Source organism: Chiloscyllium punctatum, chromosome 28, assembly GCF_047496795.1.
Source record: "Chiloscyllium punctatum isolate Juve2018m chromosome 28, sChiPun1.3, whole genome shotgun sequence".
In the NCBI taxonomy this organism is placed as follows: Eukaryota; Metazoa; Chordata; class Chondrichthyes; order Orectolobiformes; family Hemiscylliidae; genus Chiloscyllium; species Chiloscyllium punctatum.
In genome coordinates, this window is record NC_092766.1 from 62428725 (window position 1) to 62451507 (window position 22783).

General features: G+C 43.7%; 1 non-coding gene across 1 annotated transcript; it reads left to right on the plus strand.

The window, feature by feature from the left end:
• The first annotated feature begins 492 nt into the window (after window positions 1-492).
• Window positions 493-574, plus strand: trnas-gcu (transfer RNA serine (anticodon GCU)). The gene has a single exon. It is a non-coding gene; the product is annotated as a tRNA-Ser (tRNA).
• Window positions 575-22783: the final 22209 nt, after the last annotated feature.

Genomic DNA, 22783 nt, shown 5'->3' on the forward strand with positions numbered 1-22783 from the left:
ATTCTCCTCCAGTCTGGAAAACAATTCCTCAAAGGCAATTTAATAGACAATAGACAGCAGGTGCAGGAGTAGGCCATTCTGCCCTTCGAGCCAGCACCACCATTCATTATGATCATGGCTGAACATCCTCAATCTGTATCCTGTTCCTGCCTTATCCCCATAACCCTTGATTCCACTATCCTTAAGAGCTCTATCCAACTCTTTATTGAATGAACACCTCCTGCTGTCTCGGTTTCTTCATTCCGTTGACTTCAAATCTTCACAGAATTCAGCAGACCTTGTTACATATTGATTTCCTCATTTTTGTTCAGATCTCTGTGTGCATAGTGTGACAGTGGGAGTGCACTTGCCCCACAACCCAGGGGTCAGACCATAGTCTTTGAACTGTACTGTGTTATTTATCATTTCACCAACACCAGGGAGAAATATCTGCTGCTCTGCATAATTTACGCAATTCAATTATTCATAAGGTCATAGCCTCACCGCGTCTGTGACGGGGTGGCCGAGAGGTTAAGGCGTTGGACTGCTAATCCATTGTGCGCGGCACCCGTGGGTTTGAATCCCACTCTCGTCGCTGACATCAACGGCTTTCAATGTTGCGGTTTTCAGATGATCGCCGCTGTTTTATTGAAACTGGAACTCCAATGGTCAGTTTATATGCATTGACGCTGTTACAAAATCTCAACGAATAGTTTGTGCTTTTTGACTAAACTATATTGAAATGTAGTTTGCTTTGGGTTAATGAAAAGAAACGTGATTTTCTTTTTCAAGTCAAGCTGCTGTGAACGTTTTTTCGAATGAAAGACATCCAGGAAAATCAAATAATGAGAGCTGTGAAGTGCTTGTTTATGCAAAGGGATTCTTCATGAATATTTTGTCAGATGAAATCTGGAGGACGTTGAGTAGAAGTAATTCATCCTGGTGAGAAGAGCACAGCGAAACAGCACAAAATAATGGAGATATTTCAAAGGGGCAGGGCGTGGGTTTAGGGGCACTGAGAACTGGCTGTAAATGCAGAGTGGAGAATTGCCGCTGTGGGTGCCGTGCATGGGCATGGAGAGACTTACACATTGGTCTCACCATCGCCCCTTGCTCTCGCCATTGATGAATGCTGGACATAAGGCACAGATAAACGTTATGCACACACTGGATGTATCACATTGAACGATGAACAACTGGAGAAATCAGCATGTTACCTATAGGGAGTGAAACTAAACTGTGGATCAATAACCGCAGATTCATGCAACATAAACATGAAAAATGATTTAAAATGTAGGGTGTAGGCTTGCTCGCTGAGCTGTAACTTTGATATCCAGACGTTTCATTACTTGGCTAGGTAACATTATCATCAGTGGCGACCTCCAATTGAAGCAAAGATGTTGTATCCTGCTTTCTGTTCATATCTTTCTCCTCGATGGGGTTCCTGGGGTTTGTGGTGATGTCATTTCCTGTTCGTTTTCTGAGGGGTTGATAGATTGCATCCAGATCTAAGTGTTTGTTTATGGCATTGTGGTTGAAGTGCCAGGCCTCCAGGAATTCAATGGCATGTCTTTGCTTAGCCTGTTCCAGGATAGATGTGTTGTCCCAGTCGAAATAGTGGTATTTTTAACCCGTATGTAGGGCTACAAAGGAGAGAAGGTCGTGTCTTTTTGTGGCTAGCTGGTGTTCGTATATCCTGGTGGCTAACTTTCGTCCTGTTGGTCTTACGTAGTGTTGGTGGCAGTCCTTGCATGGAACGTTTTAGATAACGTTGGTTTTGTCCATCGGTTGAACTGTGTCTTTTATGTTTGTAAGTTTTTGCTTGAGTGTTGGTGGGTTTGTGTACTACTAGGATTCCGAGGGGTCTGAGTAGTCTGGCTGTCATTTCTGAAACTTCTTTGATGTATGGTAAGGTGGTTAGAGTTTCTGGCTGTGTTTAGTCTGCTTGTCGTGGTTTATTCTTGAGGAATCTGCGAACTGTATTTTTTGAGTATCTATTCTTCTCTAATACGTTGTGTAGGTCGTTCTCCTCTGTTTTCCGAAGTTCGTCTGTGCTGCAGTGTGTGGTGGATCGTTGGAATAGTGTTCTGATGCAGCTTCGTTTGTGTGTGTTGGGATGGTTGCTGGTGTTGTTAAGTATTTCGTAAGTGTTTGTTGGTTTTCTGTAAATGCAGGCTTGTAGTTCTCCGTTGTCCTTTCTTTCTACTGTGACGTTCAGGAATGCGAGTTTGTTGTCGGTTTCTTCCTCCTTGGTGAGCTTTATGCCTGTGAGGGTGTTGTTGATGATGTTAAATGTCTTTACTATCTTGTTTTGTTTTGTGATGACAAAGGTGTCATCTACGTAGCGGACCCAGATGTTTGGTTTGATTGTTGGTAGGGGTGTTTGTTCTAGTCTTTGCATTACCGCTTCTGCTATGAATCCTGATAGCGGAGATCCCATGGGTGTGCCATTGTTTTGTTTGTAGACTATGTTGTTAAAGGTGAAGTTGGTTGTGAGGCACAGGTTCACTAGCTTCATGATGTTTTCGTTGGTAATGTGATTGATGGTTGTTGGTGCGTCTGTGATGGTCTCTTCTAAAAGTATGGTAAGTGTTTCCTTTGCCAGGTCTATGTTGATGAAGGTGAATAGTGCTGTTATGTCGAATGAGATCATTGCTTCCTCTTCCTCCACTTTGGTGTTTTTGATGATTTTTAGGAATTCCTGGGTGGAGTGGATGGAGTGCTGTGACTGTTCTATGAGGCATTTCAGCCTTGCGTGTAGTTCTTTGGCCCATCTGTAAGTTGGTGTTCCAGGTAATGAGACTATGGGTCTGAGGGGGGCTCCTGGTTAATGGATTTTTGGTAGTCTGGTTCGACTTGTGCAATACCTTGATCCTCAGACATTCTAAGCAAAGACATGCCAGAGAAATCCCAAAGGCCTGGCACTCCAACCACAACGCCATAAACAAACACATAGATCTACATGCCATCTATCAACCCCGCAGAAAACGAACAGGAAATAACATCACCACAAACCACAGGAACCCCATCCAAGAGAAAGCAAGAGACAACAGCTTCGCTACACTTGGAGGTCGCCACTGATGGTGTTACCTAGCCAGGTAATGAAACATCTGGTATCAGACCTACAGCTCAGCGAGCAAACCTACACCTTAAACCTCAACCTGAGTTACAAACCTTCACAAACCTTGCTATTTGAAGTGTCTATACGCATATCATTAATAGACTTTTCGTTATAATACCCGTCTGGTTGAAAGAAGAAGACACCACATTTCAAGATGGATGACAACGTTACCAATGTTGTTTTGAAATTGAGATCTATTTGATTATTTTACGCAGTGAACACGTGCATTTTAAATAATGGAAACCACATTCTGTCCCCTGGAATAAAAGTGTGTTTTGAATACAAACATTATCCTTGCTAACTCGCAGTTACTCAACATGAAAAATAGGCTGTAATTTTTATTAAGCATGCTTCAATTAGCACCATTATCTTACTTCGGATTGACTGCAGTATGCACATGCGAAATAAGGTTTAAGAAAGTATGACTTTTGGAAATAATGATTCGGTGGTGACTAAAGATAATATTAGGTTCTCATGATGTGGATATTCCACCAATGGGTCCAGTGGTGGGGATGTTCAGTGGGCAGTATTTCTATGATGGTATAGAAGTATGTGAGCTGCCAGGGATGAGAGCGCCCACTTCATTTGGAGCAGCGTCTTTTGACGTGGACCAGACAGCATTGTGACATCAATCTGGGAGTTCCAACCACACCGAGAGCAGCTTCCATTGACATGGAGCAGCAGGGAGCATTGGAACATCTGAATGCAAGATCTAACCTCATTTGGAGCAGCTTCAGTTGACATGTAGCAAGGAGCTTTGTGAGATCCGTCTGGGAGTTACACTCTCACCTGGAGCTGCTTTTAATGACATGTATCAGCAGGGAGCATTGGGACATCAGAGTGATACATCCAAACTCAACTGGACCGCTTCTCTTGACATGGAGGAGGGAACATTGGGACATCAGACTGGGAGCTCCAACCTCACAAGGACCAGCTTTTAGTGACATGTAACAGCTGGGAGCATTGGGACATCAGAGTGGTAGGTCTAACCTCAACTGCACCACTGGTAATGATATGGAACAGGGAGCATTGGGACATCAAACTGGGAGCTCCAACTTCAAGTAAAGCAGCTTTTATTGACATGGAGCAGCAAGGAGCATTGGAACGTCAGGTTGGGAACTCCAACATCACCTGTAGAAGCTTGTATTTACATGGAAGAGGAGGGAGGATTGGGACATTAGGCTGGGGGAAAAGATATTCAACTATTTTAATCGAAAGTAAAATATATTTCAACACCTCAGATGTTAACTGATTTATGAAGAATCTTACCCGGGAAAATAATTAATTCTTTTGATAGTAAAGACAAGTCCTGCAAATATTCAACTCAGGAAAACGTATTGGTACAGAGAGAAATGGGAGTGATGCTTCATGTCTTTGTCTTTTCATTTCTGTCCGACTCTGCACTGGATTAAGTCACCGGAAGGACGTTTTCACTCATTTCCTGCAAATTCGGACAGGTCATTAACGTTATCTAAAGCTGAAAATTAATGGGAATATGCGATGTTATGATTAGGCTGGAGTTTACCTCAAATTATGGTGAAAACGCAGCAAAGTCAGTTGCAATTCCCTTGATCAGCAGTGACCTCATTGATTGGCTGATCAGATTGTGAATGCTCGTTGTTTTGAGGACAATTTGAAATGAATCAATGATGGTGATTATCTTTGATCTTTGTTCACCTTGTGACTGTTACTGTTATTGCTCATGTCCTTGTTAACACCACAGCTCTGCAGCGTGTATATTTCAGCTCTGCATCTGGCCATTGGTGCAACCATTTGTTTCGCTGGCTACGGATCAGTAAGTTCGACTTTTTCATTGCGCAAGCGCATTGTGGAGATTCTTCACAAATCCAACCTCATCACTTTTGTTATGCTGAGGTGGATAATATTTGAAATTTTCATCTCCACGAACGAAAGTTCTTTCACTGTCTTCGACCAGTTAAACATTGCCAAGAGCTATCAGAGTAAAAATCACTCAGCACCAAATTGTATCGAACAGAGTTAGTTGGAAGCCCCAGTGTTCCTTGCACTGCTTCATCATCAGGTGTTTGTCAACTGTTGTAATCTAAAATGGCTTTGTGTGATTTTTAAATTTATCTACTCAGTCCAACACCAACACCTCCAAGTCATGGGTACCGTCGACACCACGAACGGTCGGTTAAAGTCCAGATGATATTCCAGAAGATCGCGCATGTTGACACACACACCAAGTTTCTGCAGAAAAACACCCACCTGATGAAGGAGCGGCTCTCCTAAAGCTCGTGCTTCCAAATAAACCTGCTGGACTCTGCCCTGATATTGTGTAATTTTTAACTTTGTCTACTCAACTCAAACACTGGCACTTCCATATCATAGACAACATCAGTCATGTCCCACCGTTGTCAGAGAAGGCAACCTTGGAATAGCCCAATGCATTGCTCATAGGTACGTTTCGTTTTCAGAAACAAACACACTTAATCGCTGCAGCTCCGATGGATGAAAAGCACAGAAAAGAAATAGCTGAGACTCCGTTTTGACAATATTTTGAAATTCTTTGGAAAGTGGAATCGGAGGAGAATGAAGGATTAACTGTCTGACTGTGCAGAGAGAGGGAAGGCACTTTTCCCTTCTTTAAAGAGCTGGGGTATTGACTGATCTAAGGCATGAAACAGGTTCCTCGTCGAGCTGCGCTCTCTGCATCAGGAACAAGAGGTTCTGATTTCCTGAACGGTAATGAAACGCAGGCCACTCAGTTAAAGCGCTGAATGCTAACCACTAGACCACCAGGGATGAGGGCAGAAGCAGTTGCACCGTTTCTTCATAACACGGTTTTTGGAATTATGTCACTGCAGATATGTTTCCCCTAAAAATGATTGAATTATGGAGTGTTTACAGCACAGAACCGGGTCCCATCGTCTTGTTTCCCAGCACTTGGTCTGTAACCTTGTAAGCTCTGACGTTTCACCTGAATGCTAATTTCTCTGGAACGTTTTAATCTCGTAAAACACAATAAGTGGGATTAAAGTTTGAGATGGGAACTGCACCCCATTTTTACCCATAGACTGAAGCACGCAGACACATTTCCGCAAGTGTGACACAGGCCTCGGGAGAAAACAAGCAGAAAGTAAGATTTCACCGACTTGTCTGATGTTGCCCCATTACAGAGTTCAACACCAATGTCTGGTTACAGAAAAGAAAGGAAGCATTCAGCCCCTCCCGTCCCAGTGTTCCTTTCCCATTGTTTCCCCATTACTCTGTAGTTTATACTGCCTCACCTCGTTCTTGCTGCCAAACTTGATCACTGCTCACGCCCGCTATTTCCTGTCCTGCCAAACGGTTTGCCTCAAGTTCTTGGAATGAAAAACAGGAATGGACTATATCAAGCACTTTTCTAGTTTACAAGGACAGTGTTATCACCACTGAGCAAGCACATTGCCAGCTCAGAGAGAAGGTCTCATCCTTTAGAAACTGAAATGCAAAGATGATTGGATAGCCTCAGTATTGTAAACCAACCAACAAGACCGGAATAGGGCCGAGGGGATCACGTACAGAAGGATGGGAGAATACTATGGCGTATTTCTTGGTGTCCAGGGTGATTTTAACTGAAATCTTCCCTGTTAGTTTAGTGATGAGGATTCAGTGATTTCACTGTCATGGCTTGTTAAAGGTTAACGTGTACAGTAATCAATATAAAATACCGCCTGATATTTCGAAGCAGAATGATGTGCAGCAGACAGAATCGTTTCACTGCATGAATTAATAAGAGAGCTCAGAAGAGCCAGGAGGAGACATGAGAGCCAGGAGGAGACATTAGAAGTTGTTGGCGGATAGGATCAGGGTTAACCCTAAGGCTTTCCATCGGTATGTCAGGAATAAAAGAATGACGAGAGTTAAATTAGGGCCAACCAAGAATAATAGTGGGAAGTTGTGTGTGGAGTCAGAGGAGACATGGGAAACACTAAATAAATGTTTTTCGACAGTGTTCACTATATAAAATGAAAATGTTGGCGAGGACGATACAGAGATACTTGCATCTCGACTCGAAGAGATTGAGGTTCACAAGGAAGAGGTATTAGAAATACTGTAGAGTGTGAAAATAGACAAGTCCTCTGGGCCAGATGGGATCTATCCTAGAATCCTCTGGGAAGCAAATGAAGAGATTGCCGAGCCTGTACCATTGATCTAGAAACCATCATTATCTACAGGAATAGTGCCTGAGGACTGGAGGATTGCAAATGTGGTTCCCTTGTTCAAGAAGAGTAGTAGAGACAACCCTGGTAATTACAGACCAGTGAGTCTCACTTCAGTTGTTGGTAAAGCGTTGGAAAAGATTATAAGAGATAGGATTTATAATCATCTAGAAAAGAATAATCTTGTCAGGGGCAGTCAGCATGGTTTTCTAAAGAGTAGGTCGTGCCGAACGAATCTTATGAGTTTTTTGACAAAGTGACCAAACAGGTAGATGAGAGTAAGCAGGTTGATGTTGTGTATATGGATTTCAGCAAGGTGTTCGATAAGGTTCCCACAGTAGGCTATTATACAAAATGTGGAGGAACGGGATTGTGGGAGACTTAGCAGTTTGAATCAGTAATTGGCTCGCTCAAAGAAAACAGAGTGTTGCAGTTGATGCAACATGTTCATCTTGGTGTCCATTTACGAGCGGCATTCCGCAAGGGTCGATGTTGGGTCCACTGCTATTCGTCATTTTTATAAATGACCTGGAGGAGGGCTTAGAAGGGTGGGTTAGTAAATTTGCGGGCAACACTATGGTCGGTGGAGTTGTGGATAGTGACGAAGGATGTAGTAGTTTGCAGAGAGAAATAGATAGGATGCAGACCTGGGCTGAGAGGTGGCAAATTGAGTTTAATGTGGACAAGTGTGAGGTGATACACTTTGGATGGAGTAATCGGAATGCAAAGTACTGGGCTAATGGTAAGATTCTTGGGAGTGCAGATGAGCAGAGAGATCTCGGTGTTCATGTGCACAGATCCCTGAAAGTTGCCACCCAGATTGACAGGGTTGTTAAGAAAGAAAACAGTGTTTTGGCCTTTATTAACAGAGAGATTGAGTTCTGGAATCAGACGGTTATGCTACAGCTGTACAAAGATCTGGTACGGCCACATTTGAAGTATTGTCAACAGTTCTGGTCCTGCATTATAAGAACGATGTTGACGCTTTGGAAAGAGTGCAGAGGGGATTTTCTAGCATGTTGCCTGGTATGGAAGGAATGTATTATGAGGAAAGACTGAGGGCCTTAAGGCTGTCCTCGTTGGAGAGAAGACTGAGAGGTGACTGAATAGAGACATACAAGATAATCAGAGGTTTAGATAGGGTGGACAGGGAGAGTCTTTTTCCAAGTATGGGGATGGCAAACACGAGGATCACAACTTTAAAGTGAGGGGAGAAAGGTATAAGACAGATGTCAGAGGTAGTTTCTTTACTCAGAGAGTAGTTCGGGCATGGAATGCTTTGCCTGTAACGGTGGGAGATTCGCCAAAATTAAGTGCATTTAAGTCGTCATTGGAGAGGCATATGGACGTATATGGAATAGTGTAGATGAGATGGGCTTCAAATTAGTATGACAGGGCTCTGCAACATCGATGGCCGAAGGCCTGTACTGCGGTGTAATGTTCTATGTTCTATATGCTACAGTTCCACATCAGCAATGTCATCGGCAATTACCTGACGTTCAATCAGTTTAAAACAAGAACGGAGGGGGCGTCAGGAAAACGGAAGGGGAATAGTGGTTTGTGAGAGTTAACTACATGCCTCGTGGAGCCAGGTTCAATGTAGATACTGAATATCGGTTTTCCTGTTTACCTTGGTATACTGATCACTACGGATCAATGACCAAATATTGTCTGCCCTTTGTGTGTTGTTCTTTGTACATTTCACCTCGGTTCAGTGCTCCGGGGGACCACGCTTTTTTAAATTTGGCACATTTTACTCATGTCGGTTTTGCAGCTTCATATTAAGGCCAACAATTTTAGGAACACATAGTCACCATTCAGACCACCATGTCTGTTCCGCTATTGAATGGTTTCATATCTGATCTGATAACCTTGAACTGCACTTTCTTGCCTTTCGCCATAATGCTTGATGTCTTTGCTGTTTGAAGATCGGCCGATCTCAGCCTCATTACACCTAATTACACTTCCTCAACCGCCGTCTGCTACAAGAAAGTCCACTGATACAGAACTGTCTGAGAGAATAAATGCTTCTTCATCTCTATTTTAATTGTGAGATCCGCATTCTTATACAAAGTTAAAAATCGCACAACACTAGGTCATAGTCCAACAGGTTTAATGAAAGCAATAGTATTTGGAGAACTGCTCCTTCATCAGGTTCCTGTGGGGTACACAGCGGTAAGGTACAGAATTTATAGCGAAAGGTTACAGTGTAATGTCACTGAAATTATACATTGTAAAAATACCTTGATTGCTTGTTAAGTCTTCCATCTGTTAGAATGATTATGTTAGGTTCATTTCTTTCTTATGTAAATCGAAAAACTTTCTTTTGACAGTTACATTCTCAGGTGGACTTTACCAGTTAGTGTCAGCACAGATAATATGTTGAAGGTGCTAGTCCCTGTGTGCTGCGTCCATGCCAAAATGTTTTGACTGACGCTCATCAATAAAAACAACATGCTGCAGGCAAGGATGCCTTAAGACATGGTACATTGGTGAAGCTGAGCAGAGGCGACAGCAACGGAACGGGCACTGCACATCAATCAACAGACAGGTGTGCCCCTTCCCAGTTGGAGAACAGTTCAGTGATCCAGGACATTCGACCTCGGATCTTTGGGTGACAATCCTCCAAGCCGGTCTTCGGAACAGGCAGCAGCTAAAAGTGCCCCCACAGAGACTGATAGCTAAATTCCGTACCCATGGTCATTGGGTTCATGTCACAGTACAGGTGATCCCATTGCCCTGTCTACAAACAGAGACCCTCCAACACACGAGTGCGCACGCGCGTGCGCACGCACACACACACACACACACACACACACACACACACACACACACACATACGTCTGTGGGGTGAATTTGTACTTGCAGAGTTACATTTTACTTTGCTCAAAAACTGCATGAATCCATGTAAGTCTCTGATAACTCATTTTTATAAATTAGAATCATTCTAAACATTATGGAACAGACAGCAGCACATGGGGGCAGACACCAGTTGTTAAACTTGACCTGAGAATGAAACTTTAAAATAAAAAAGATTTGCACTTTACATATGAAAGACGTGAAGCTCACATGGTCATTCTAACAGATCGGAGACTTAGCAAACAATCAATGTATTTTTCAATGTACAATTTCAGTTACGACACTATCCGAGTGAATCTCTCCTGCAACGTTCCCAGTGCGATCTCATCCCTGGACAATTCTAGCACTGAGCCGAATGAACATATTTCTATTCTGTAACAGCATCGGGGGTGGCTCTGCACCACTTATTGCCTTCTGGTTTGGAGTCACGTGGACGCCAGACCAGATAAGGACGGTAGTTTCCTTCCCTCAAGGACGTCAGTGAAACACATGGGTTTTTCAGACGACGTATTCTTAATTCTAGGCATTTATTGCATTCACATCCTATCATCATCGTGGTGTGGTGAGAATCCAACCCTTCTGCCCAGAATATTACCTGGCTTTGCTGTGTTAACGATCCAGCGATATTACCACTAGGCTATCGCAGAAAGCCCTCATGGGGGATCTTTTACAATAGAGTCACTTTTCCCCAATTATTCCTTCTGCCCTTTTATTGAGCCTCACACTCCAATAGTCTCTTGTCCATGTCAGTAAAAGCTGCTAAAAGGGAATTGATCTCACAGCCAAGGTATCCAAACGGATCGAATGATTTGAAGGTGCCAATGAAGAGATTGGGGCAACAGTGAGAGCAACGGCACAGACTGGATGGTATCAACGTGAAAGTGTATGTTAGATTGTGCAATGCCTCAGTCAAATGGGATGAGGGATGGAAAAGAGAGTTTGGGAGAGTGCGAGGGAGAGACATCTTCGAGAACTTTTGGGTTTAAATCCTGATACATGAAACGCAGAAATATCAGAGAGCAAAATTCGATGGAAAACAGATCATCACCTCGGAGAATATTGTCTTATAATAACGATTAATTTCTGACCGTGTTACACCAAAAGTAAAACTTTGAGAGAACTGACCGCCATGCTGTGGATTCGAGCTGAGGTCGCTGCAATCACAATGCAGAATGCGAACTACGAAACGGTTATAGCATTCCACAGACCCCACTTATAAACTGCAACCAGTATGATAGCAGAGGAAATGTCAGGAAGAATGTACAATATCAGGACTTCGCGACAGGCATGTGGGAACGCAGAATGAACAGAATCTTTAACTTTAGCGTCCCCAGAGACTGTGGAGATTCCATGAATGAGAGTACAGGAGAATGGGATTAACGAAACTCTCCAACTCTTGGCAGAGTGCAGAATATTGTTGAAACGTATGCTTCAATAGCATTATATTTGAAAATCGGCTACTTCATCACTTTGCCCACACAAGGCAGGACCAATTGCTGCATGCAATCACACATCATCCTAGTTCCAGACCCGGAATCAGAGAAACTGTGTGAAGCATGCCCGAAGATCCAATTGGAAACTGGGATGGAATGACAGGAGAGAGGCACATGTATTTCCAAGGTTGGGACAGCTCCTGGTCAAAAGCGGGGCGGAAGGGAATACTTGCCCCCATTTATAATATTATGACCATAAACAGTACATGTTGCTGAGACAACCGATTGGCGCATCTAAAGTGTGTGGAGAGTTTAACTTTGGGGTGACAAGGTTTGAAATTTCATTTTCGTATTTGGATCATTGGTTTTGACATTGGCATCTGCTTTTGTTCGCATCAGCTCAGAATCAGCTTCTTGTTCCCAATAAATACTGCAACCTGGAGAAGGTGGTGTTGTGGTAATATCATAAACGAGGCATCCCTGGGGACTCACACACGGAACTGGTAATGTTAAAGTTCGAGGAATAAAACCTGGAATGGAAGCCTGACCTCAGGAACAGAGAACATGCCTTTATTTTCCTGCAATCCCATTCATGCATGTCGCTTATACAGGGGATGCTACCATCTTCACCCAATCCTGCCTACTTGTGTCTCCAGGACCTGAACAAAATAGCTGACCCTTAATCCGAGAATGAAAACCGTGTGGGAAAGCAGGCCATTCAGCCCTTGCTGTCGACACAATCCCTCTGAAGCACATCCTATCAGTCCCACACTCCATACCTATTCCATTCCCCTTCATTTCCCATGACTGATCCCAGTAACCTTCACACCGACAGACTGTGGGAGGAAACTCACACAAGCAAAGAGAGAATGTGCAAACTGCACACAGTCACACGAGAGTGGGATCGAATCCATGTCTCTCGAGCAGCAAGGCAGCAGCGAATCAGGATGAACAACAAATACTGTCCTGACCAGCGACATCCACACCCTGTGGGTGTATCAGGAAGAATAAAAACACATTCACAACATGGACAACGGGGACTTACGTCTGCATTGACATGATTCCAACCAATCGTTCATCCTGGGTAGATACAAAGACACCGATATCACAGAGAAACCAGGTCAATGCGGGATTCAATTACCTGCTGAAGTGGAAACTCATCTACTCAGTCAAACTGGGGACAGAATATTCAACAGTTCCGTGTATGGGAAGGGCTCAATGAGCAGAAGAACCTCCAGATTTACCAGCAAGATTACATATCCCAGAAGGAGATCAATTAAACTGTCAACGCTGCTGTTAATCCCAACCAGCTACCAGTTTCATAGCGTCAAAGTCATAGACTCAGACAGCATGAAAACAGGCCTTTCACTCCTACCAGCTCATACTGAACATAATGCCAAACTAGACGAGTCGCATCTGATGGCTCTTGTAACTGCTAAGGGTTAATAATGCCCTTGTGATATTATTACTGCATTGTTAATATGAATGTCCAGATATAATTCTGTGGACACGGGTTCAAACCCTGCAATGGCAGATGCTTGAATTTTATTTAAACAAATACCTCGAGTCTAATAATGATGTTGAATCCGTAGATCTGATTCACTAATGCCTGATAGGGAAGGAAACTGCCATACCTTTCTGGTCTGGCTGGTATGTGAAACCAGATCCATAATATCGTGGTTGATTCTGAACTTCCCTCTGGGCAATAAATTATATACTAGGCATGAATGAATAGCTTTTGTTAATCCCACTGATACTTTCCAATTCATTTATCGATCCAAATATCCTGGAAATATTGTAAATGTACTTTCATTCATCACTGCCTCAGGAAGTGAATTGCACACATAAACCATCCTCTGTTAAAAGAAAGCCTCTCATGTCTTATTTTAAATCCCTCTTTTCACTTTAAACATTTGCCCTCTCGTCTTGAAGTGCCCCTCCTTGGAGAAAAGACAGTTACAGTTAACTCGAGCCGATCTCTCAATAATTTATAAATTTCTATCAGGTCGCCTTTCATACTCCAGTGTTCTAGTGAAAATATTCTCAGTCTGTCCAGCCTTTCGTTATAACACAAACCTTCCCCACTAGCCATACGCTGGTATACCTGTTCTAAACCGACTCCAGCTGAATAATTTCCTTGCTATTACTGGGCGACAAGAACTGGGCACAGTATTCCAGAAGACGCATCACCCAATGTCCTATTCAACTTCAACATAACGTACCAACTCCTCCGCTCAAAGGACAGAGCAACGAAGGCAAGATGACATTTTTTTAACTATTCTGTCTATATATGAAGCAAATTAAAATGAATTATGTACTTGCATTCCTGGCCTCCGTATTCCACAACACGATGCAATGCCGGTCATGAATTGTATAAGCACTATTCATATTTGATGTAGCAAAATGCAATGCCTTCCATTTATCCAGATTGAACTTCATGTGACATTTTTCAGCCCAAAGACGCAATGGATTAAGATCCTTCTGGAATCTTAGATCACCTTCTTTACAGTCTCCAATTCTGCTGTCCTTTGCAAGCTTATGAACCATGGCTTCTATGAGTTCTATTGTTTTCTCATACAGGTCAACGATTTTTACTTATTTGTCGTGGCCATCATTTCCCTGTTTGCAAATCATGTACCAATTAGTCATGTAGTTAACCATGAGGAAGAAAGCCATAGACTGCAGGGAGATTGGAAACATTTGGCAAGAAAATGTGCTGAAAGGAATTCAATCCAGTGAAGTGGGTGATAATGAATTTGAGGACTCAAAATGAGAAAAGTTGAATACTGAGTGGTTTAAAGTAATAAAAGAGAAATTAGAGTAGACATTCACGAATGTTTGAAAGTGATTGGACAAGGGATCAAGTGGTCTCGATGTTCTTGACCGCAGGTGGGAAAATAAAAGCCGGGAAACGATGCTGGAATATTAGCAACGGCCTATTCAAGATCAATAGAAAGGGTAATCAGATGGACGGAAGTGCGTACTGCAGGCGCTGGAAATCAGAATCAAGATTAGACTGGTGCTGAAGAAGCACAGCAGGTCAGGCAGCATCTGAGTTGCAGAAAAAAATAACGTTTCGGGCAAACGCCCTTCATCAGGAATAATGCTGGGAGCCTCGAGGGTGGAGAGATAAACGGGAGGACTAGGTCTGGTAAGAATTTAGCAGAGAGTGCAAGAGGTGGATAGAGATGGGGTTAAAGGAGATAGGTCGGACAAGAGGGTGGAGCGGATAGGTGGAAAGGAAGATAGACAAGTGGGACAGGTCAGTAGGATGGTGCCAAGTTAGAAATTTGGAACTCGGATAAGGTGGCCGTGGGGAGATGAGAAAACTGGTGAAGACCACGTTAATGCCCTGGGGTTGAGGGTCCCGAGGTGGAATATCTGGCGTCTGGTTGTGAGGGAATGGCGGTGGAGGAGACCCAGCAACTGCATGTCCTTGGGAGAGTCGGGGACGTGGTAATTGATGTTTTTGGTCATGGGGCGTTGGAGTTGAATTTTGCGGGTTCCCTGCAAATGTTCTGTGAAGTGCTCTCCGAGAATGTGTCTGTTGGCGCCAATGTAGAGGAGACCGCATGGCGAGCAACAGATGCAATAAATGACATGTGTGGAAGTGCACACGGATATTTGATGGATGTGGAAGGCTCACTGGTGCCTTGGAAGGATGTGAGAGGGAAGATGTGGGTGCAGGTTTTGCAATTCTTGTGTTGGTAGTGGAAGGTGCCGTGAGGGGAGGGTGGGTTTTTGGAGGGCGTGGACTTGACTAGGTAGTCGTGGAGGAAAGAGTCTTTGTGAAAAGTGGATAGGGGTGGGGAGGGAAATATAAATTTCACTGTCACTGCAGGAATTGCAAAAACTGTACCCACATCTACCTCCTCACCTCTGTCCAAGGCTCTAATGGAGGCTTCCACATCCATCAACGTTTCTCCTGCACTTCCACACATGTCATGTCTTGTATACAGTCCTCCCAATGCAGTCTCCTCGAAGTTGGAGAGAGGAGATGTGTTCTCACACAACACTTCAGAGAATATCTCCAGGATACCCGCAAGAATCAACCCCAGTGCCCCATGGCCAAACATTTCAACTCCTCCTCCCACTCTCCCGAGGACATGAATGTCCTGGGCTTCCTGTATCGCCACTGCCTCACGACCCGATGCCTGGAGGAAGAAAGCCTCATCATCTGCCTCGGGACCCTTCAACACCATGGTATCAATTTGGACTTCACCCGTTGCCTCATTTCCCCTCCCCCTACCTTACCCCAGTTCCCACCTTCCAGCTCAACACCGTCCTCCTGACTTGTCCCACCTGAGCATCTTCATTCCCACCTATCCACTCCACCTTCTTCTCTGCCATATCATGTTCACCCCCCACCCGCTTCCACTTACAGCACTCTCAGCTACCTTCTCCCCAGCCCCACCTCCTTCCCATTTATCTCTCCATCACATGTGCTCCCAGTCTCATTCTTGATGAAGGTTTTTTGACTGAAACGTCCATTTTTCCTGCTCCTCAAATGCTGCCGGACCTGCTGTGCTTCTCCAACACCACTGAAATCTTGAGGGGAGTCAGTTAATTTAGTGGATTTTCAGATATTTTCTATTGTTGACCACAGGCTGTGGATGATAGCAGAACTTTAGCAACCAACAGGTCAGGGAACAGCTAAAGGACTGAGCACAAGTCTGGTCACCGCATAAATCAACATTTTTCTTAAAATTGTAAGATAAAATTTGGAAGGCTGAAGTATGCAACTTTGCCCATCAAGGCCGTTTCACTAATGAGTTTCTCACTGATTCCTTTCCATCTCAGGGTGCTATGGGCCTTGGAGGAGAACTTGAAAATGGTGGCGTTTTGTTGCATCTTCCAACCTTGTCCTTATAGTCATTACGGCTGTTGAGCTTTGAAGGTTGTCAAAAATGCCCGAATGACTTACTCCAGTGCGTCTTATAGTTGGTGAACTCTGCTGCAATTGTGCCTTAGCGGTGAAGGGAATGAATATTGCCGGTGTTGAAGAGGGTACACTCAATTGACTGAATTGTCGTGGACGGTGTGCAGTTCCTTGACTGTTATTGAAGTTACACCCATCAAGGCAAATGGAGAGAGTTATATTCCACGTCTCGTTTGTGCCTTGCAAACGATGTAGGATTCACAGAACAATGAGTTGAGTTTATAATCAAAAAAATGTCTCAAGAACATGTTATTGTTGTCAAAGTGTTTATGTCCCCAGTTTCTATAAGTTTTTTCCCCGGAAATATAGCTCTGTGGACGATTACACGGGGTACTTTGTTTACAGTAAAGTTATTGAATGTCAATGAGATATGATTAAATTCTCATTTGTCAGAGTGATCATTACTCTATTTTGTCCTTGTGTGGACCAATTTGATTCCAGTCACTGTCTGGTTTCAAGTTCCAATTCCCGTCTGTGTTTGAAATTTCAACCGTTTCTTTGCATAAATGTCTCCACCTGCCTTAATAACATGTAAGGACGCTACAGGGGACAGCAGAGATTAATGAACATGTTGTCAACACTGGAGGAAATGGAGCTTCGTGGAATGATTAGTTAGGATGGGATTATTCTCCTTGAAGCAAATGAGAGGGAGGGGAGCTCTATAATCACAGAGTAACATTTATAAACGTTCAATATTCATGGGATGATGACAGGGTAGATACGGGCAGGTGGTTCACCCTCTGGTATGAGGAGAGCACCAGAGGACATGAACTCAGAATTAGATAATGCCTATTTAATTCAGAAATGAGGAGTTATTTCTTTGCTCAGGATCCAGTGAATCGGTGGAACTCCTTGCCGAAATTGTTGTTGAGGCTGAGTTGTTGTGTATTTTCAAACTGTGCCAGACAGATATTTAAGCAGAAAGATGATGAAGCTTTGTCGAGGCAATGCTGGAGAATGGAGTTGAGGATTATCAGAACAGCCTTGAGTTCGTTCAATGGTGGAGCAGATTGGATGGGCTGAATGGCCGACTTCCATTCCTACATAATTTGGTCTAACGCCCTATTTGATTGATACCATTAGAATTCTGAGGGGATGGAATGAAGTAATAGAAAAGGTTTCTCAAACTGATCAGACAGATCAGGAACTAAGCTCATAATTTCATGAACAGGAAATGTGCTGTAGCCTGGATACAACAAATGGCACTGGGCACGCCGAGGATGGGTATGTGCAGATGTTGTGATTGCTAAAGAAAATTGGTGGGTCTAATATTGTTGCCAACTTGGTTATCACGCTGGATGATTGATCGCGGCATGATTCACACAGCAAAAGGTTGTGAAATAATGAAAAATTCGTTTCATTGGAAACGTTTTCTGCAGTTCCAATTCAATTGACTGTTAAGAATACTGATCAGAACTTTGTGTGGAGTGTTACATTAAAATTCACAATCCCACTGGATAAACTATTGCACCCGATCTCTCCTTATTGGTACCCCTTTCATTCGATGTAAATTCATAGAACGTCAAGATGGAATGAAAGGAGAAAAGAAACGTTTGAACTCCTTTTCATTATCCCAATGTAACTTACAACAGAATCAAATTGCTTTATTTCGACTTTGATGAGGTATCGATTTATCACAAATCTCCGATGCAATGAAGGGCAATAGCAAGATTCTCCACGTTAAATGTTGCATTCAATTTTGCTCCGAATTTATTTCAGCTTAAAGAAAATACTGATGAGAAAAACAGAAGGTTGAACTACAAAACAAGATGGCAGTTTTGATGCTCAGTTACTTTGGCAGATATCAATGGGTATCAAATGAATCCAACATCTTGGCGATCTTCCTCCCATCTTTAAGGCATGGGATTAAAGCAGGAAATCGATCTCCAAGAGACGGGTCACTTCCTATTCATTGTGGAATAGCTGTCCCAGACAATAGACAAAATCTGCTCAGTTCCATTTATAATGCTTCATGAGGAATATTAATGGAAATCTTTAAAAACTCTGAGTTTTGTTTTGCTGAATCTTACTCAGCTGCAGACGTTTCTGATATTCCTTTGCATCTGAAGTCGTCCAAATTAGATATTGTTTCCTCGCACCTTCTAGCCCCTACACTCTCCTTTACACTTTTACCTGGCCACAGGCTATCTCTCACCTGGCGAAACTCACTGCTTGTGTATCTCTCAATGTGCCTTTCCAAATATTTTGGAAACGGATTGTCTGAGTGACAGAAATTCTGCTCCCATTATTTCTTTGTCCTACATCGATGGTTTTGAAATCTGGACTTTCAGAAATTTATGAACTTGAAAGAGTGAATTTGCCACATATTTACTCTCTCCAAACCTCAAATACTCTGGAAAACTTCCATTCGGTTTTCCTTAGTTTAGTTTCAAATTTTCCAAAACACAAATAAATAAAATTCCATCCCCACTAAATACCGTCAGCATCGTCTCCAATGTCTTAACAGCCCAGAAAATGATGGCAGTGTCCTCTCTGATAGTATCACAGATTCCCCCTACAATGCAGAAAGTACAGTTCAGCCAATCGAGTCTGTAGGGAGACTCTGAACAGCATCTCAACCAGACCTAGTTCCCGTCTCTATCCCCGCAGCCCTCTGGGTTGTGATTTCAAATAAACCTGCTGGAATAAAAGCTGGCATCGTGTGACTGCTGACGTTATCACTGCGTTGCCCATGGCTAATTCACTTAACTTACTGAATTCACTCCCTGGACACATCAGCACAATGTAACATGGCCAATCCACCTAACCTACAGATTTAAGAGCAGTGCGAACCACTGAGCAAATGTACCATCACATTGACCACTATCTGTATCATGTGTAACGGCTTTACACACTGGGAACTCCGCCGAGTGAAAGCAAGCTGCGCCCACCAACCCGAATTCAATGCATGCAAACGCGGTTCTACGCTATACAACCTCAGAAGTTCAGCTGGAAATGTTTCTGCACTGAGATCTGAATGAGTTTACTCTGTTTTCTTCCTCAGATTCCTGCTTTCAATAAACATATCAGTCAGGAACAACTCTATATAATGGTTTTCATTGCAACACAAACGCAATGTGCAGTTTGCTGAAGTTATGTGTTTGCACTTTCACTGACACTCCGTCTCCCCAGTAGCTGCAGCCCTTCCCCAGCTGATTCAGACAGCACTGTCCTTCCTGTCACATGTCCCATCGAGAATGGAAGGCCAGCCATGAATAACCTTCACTGGGGAACAGAGCGACAGGTTTAAAACTTGACGATGCCCTCAGGGGAGAAATGAGCCCTGTGAGGGGCGGGGACACTAACCACGATACTGTGGAGGACAACAACATCGAAGGAGGCCCTTCAGACTGTTGTGGTCTCACTTGTCAAACACAACTGCTTAACGACCTGAATCACGTTTTCCATCGTTTAGCCCATAATCTTACATGTTTTGGCATCGCAAATCAACATCTCAATTTTTTTTAAGGTTAGAATGATTTCCGCCTCTCTGACCCTTTCTGCAAATCTACTCAAACCTTTCTGCCTTTTCCCGAAATCTCTTGGCCCCAGTGTTCGATCTCTCCATCAATAAGAAACGCTTCTTTCCGTCTATCCTATCAGTATCCCTCTGTATTTCGTACATCTCAGTCATGTCTTCTCCAATCTCCTCTGCTCGGCGACAAACAACCCCAGTCTGTCCAATCTCTCCTCACAACTGAAACTCTTCAGCCCAGACAATATCCCAGTGAATCTCGACTGCAACGTTCCCAGTGCGATCACATCCATGCAGTACTCTGAATTGCAGAACTGCACACAGTAATCGAGCTAGGGCCGAATGAACTTATTTTTTCTATTCTGTTACGGTATGAGGGCGTCGCTGGCTCGGCAGTATTGATTGCTGTCCCTAATTGCACAGCGGGCAGTTGAGACTCAACCATATTGTAGTGAGTCTGGAGTCACATGGAGGCCCGAGCAGGTCAGAATGACAGTTTCATTCCTTAAATGACGTCAGATGGTTTTGTTTTTTCTTTCAAGAATTGAACATGAATATATAGGAGTTATAAGCTTCGTAATTCCAGATATTTATTGAATCCCAATTCTACCACCGAGCATGGTCGGAGTCAAGCCCAGGTCCCAGGTGTCTGAATTAACAGTTCAGTGTGCAGTGGTAATAGCGCTCGGCCATTGCAGAAAAGCAGTGAAACTGATCTTAACCAATTAAAACACTTTTCCCCGATACTGTTCTGTGCCATTTTTCTGACCTTGACATCCCCAATAATATCTGGTCCATATCAGTAAAAGCTGCGACCTGAGCATTGATCTCACAAAAGTGGTAACCATTTGGATCAAATGGTCTGCAGATCCCGATGGTTGGGTTGGGGCACGTTCACCCAGCAACAGTGACTGAAGCCACACAGACTGATCGGTATCAATCTGAGAGTCAGTGTTAGATTCTGCAATACCTTAGTGAAATAGGAAATGACTCCGCAAACACATGAGGAAAGAGGAGCGCTCCGAAAGCTAGTGCTTCCATTAAACCTGTAGGACCATAAACTGGTGTTGGGTCATTTTTAACTTTGTACTCCATAGTCCAACACCGGCATCTCCAAATTAATGAAATGGGGGTATGGGATGGAAAGTTCGGTTAGTGATCGTAGGAGGGAAGAAATCTCTGAGAATGGGTGCATTTGAATTCTGACATATGAAACACAGAGATGTGAGAGGGCAGAGCTTGAAGGGAAAAAAAATCACCTTGGAGAAAATCAAAACATTAGAACAACTGATTCATGTGGGCTTCACATAAGACTGGGAGACATAGAGGATTTACAGCCGCGAATCGGATTCGAACCGAGGTTGCTGCGGGCACAACGCAGAGTACTAACCACTATACGATCACGGCACCCCACAGACGAGCACACCAAACCTGGGCAATAAGTACAGTGTCATAAGAAATGTTAGGCAGCGCACCAAATCCACAATATCAGTGCTGAGCGAACAGTTGTACATATGTGGGAACACAGAATGGGCTGGCGATTTCACATCGGTTCCCCCAGTGGCTGTGGTGATTCCATCATTAATGTGTTGAAGGCTGAGATCAATAGATTTCTACAAAACATCAAAGATTCCGGGGACAGTGCAGCTTTTGTTACCTGCACATCCACCAATAACATTTATTGTATCCATTGCTCCCAGTGCAGTCTCTGGTACGTTGGCGAGACTGGGCGTCTCCAAACAGACCACTTTAGGAAACATCTCCGGGACACCCGCACCAATAAACCACACCACCCCGTGGCCCAACATTTCAACTCCCCCTCCCACTCTGCCGAGGACATGGAGGTCCTGGGCCTCCTTCACCGCTGCTCCCTCACCACCAGACACCTGGAGGAAGAACGCCTCATCTTCCACCTCGGTGCACTTCAACCCCAGGGCATCAATGTGGACTTCAACAGTTTCCTCATTTCCCCTTCCCCCACCTCATCCTAGATCTAAACTTCCAGCTCAGCACTGTCCCCATGACTGGTCTGGACTTGTCCTCCCTGCCTATCTTCTATTGCACCTATCCACCCTCTCCCCAGACCAATCACCTTCATCCCCTCCCCCACTTAACTATTGTACTCTATGCTACTTTCTCCCACCCCTACCCTCCTCTCACTTATCTCTCCACCCTTCAGGCTCTCTGCCTGAATTCTTGATGAAAAGCTTTCGCCCGAAACGTCGATTTTACTGCTCCTCGGATGCTGCCTGAACTGCTGTGCTCTTCCAGCACCACTAATCCAGAATCTGTTTTCCAGCATCTGCAGTCATTGTTTTTACCAAATTTTTGTTGAAATGTATACTTCAATAGCAATGAAGTTTAACATCGGTTACTTCACGAGTTTCCCCACACAAGGCCGTAACCAGTGCTGCCACATAGTCCCATTTACCAGCCGCAGAATCAGAGGAACTGAGTGGCACAGTCGCAAATAACCAACTTGAAACCAAGATGGGCATGAGGTTGCAGAGATACTCGATGGCTCAAGTGATGCAACCGGAGAAAGCACGGTGTTTCTATGACGGTTTAGAGGCGTAAGCAATTCCGAGGTTGGGAGTGCTTCTGGTCAAAGGCGGGGCAGAGGGGAAAATGTGTTCCCGTTTATAATAACAGCAATCTACATTGCATCTTGCAAAGACAGCTGAGTGACATAACTGGAGCGTGGGCAGCTGGTTTGAAGTTTTATTTTGCTTCATTATCACCCAGTTCCCTGGAATGAATTGCTTTCACCAGTTTTATTTCCAATTGTTTGATATATCCCTGCAGTCTGCG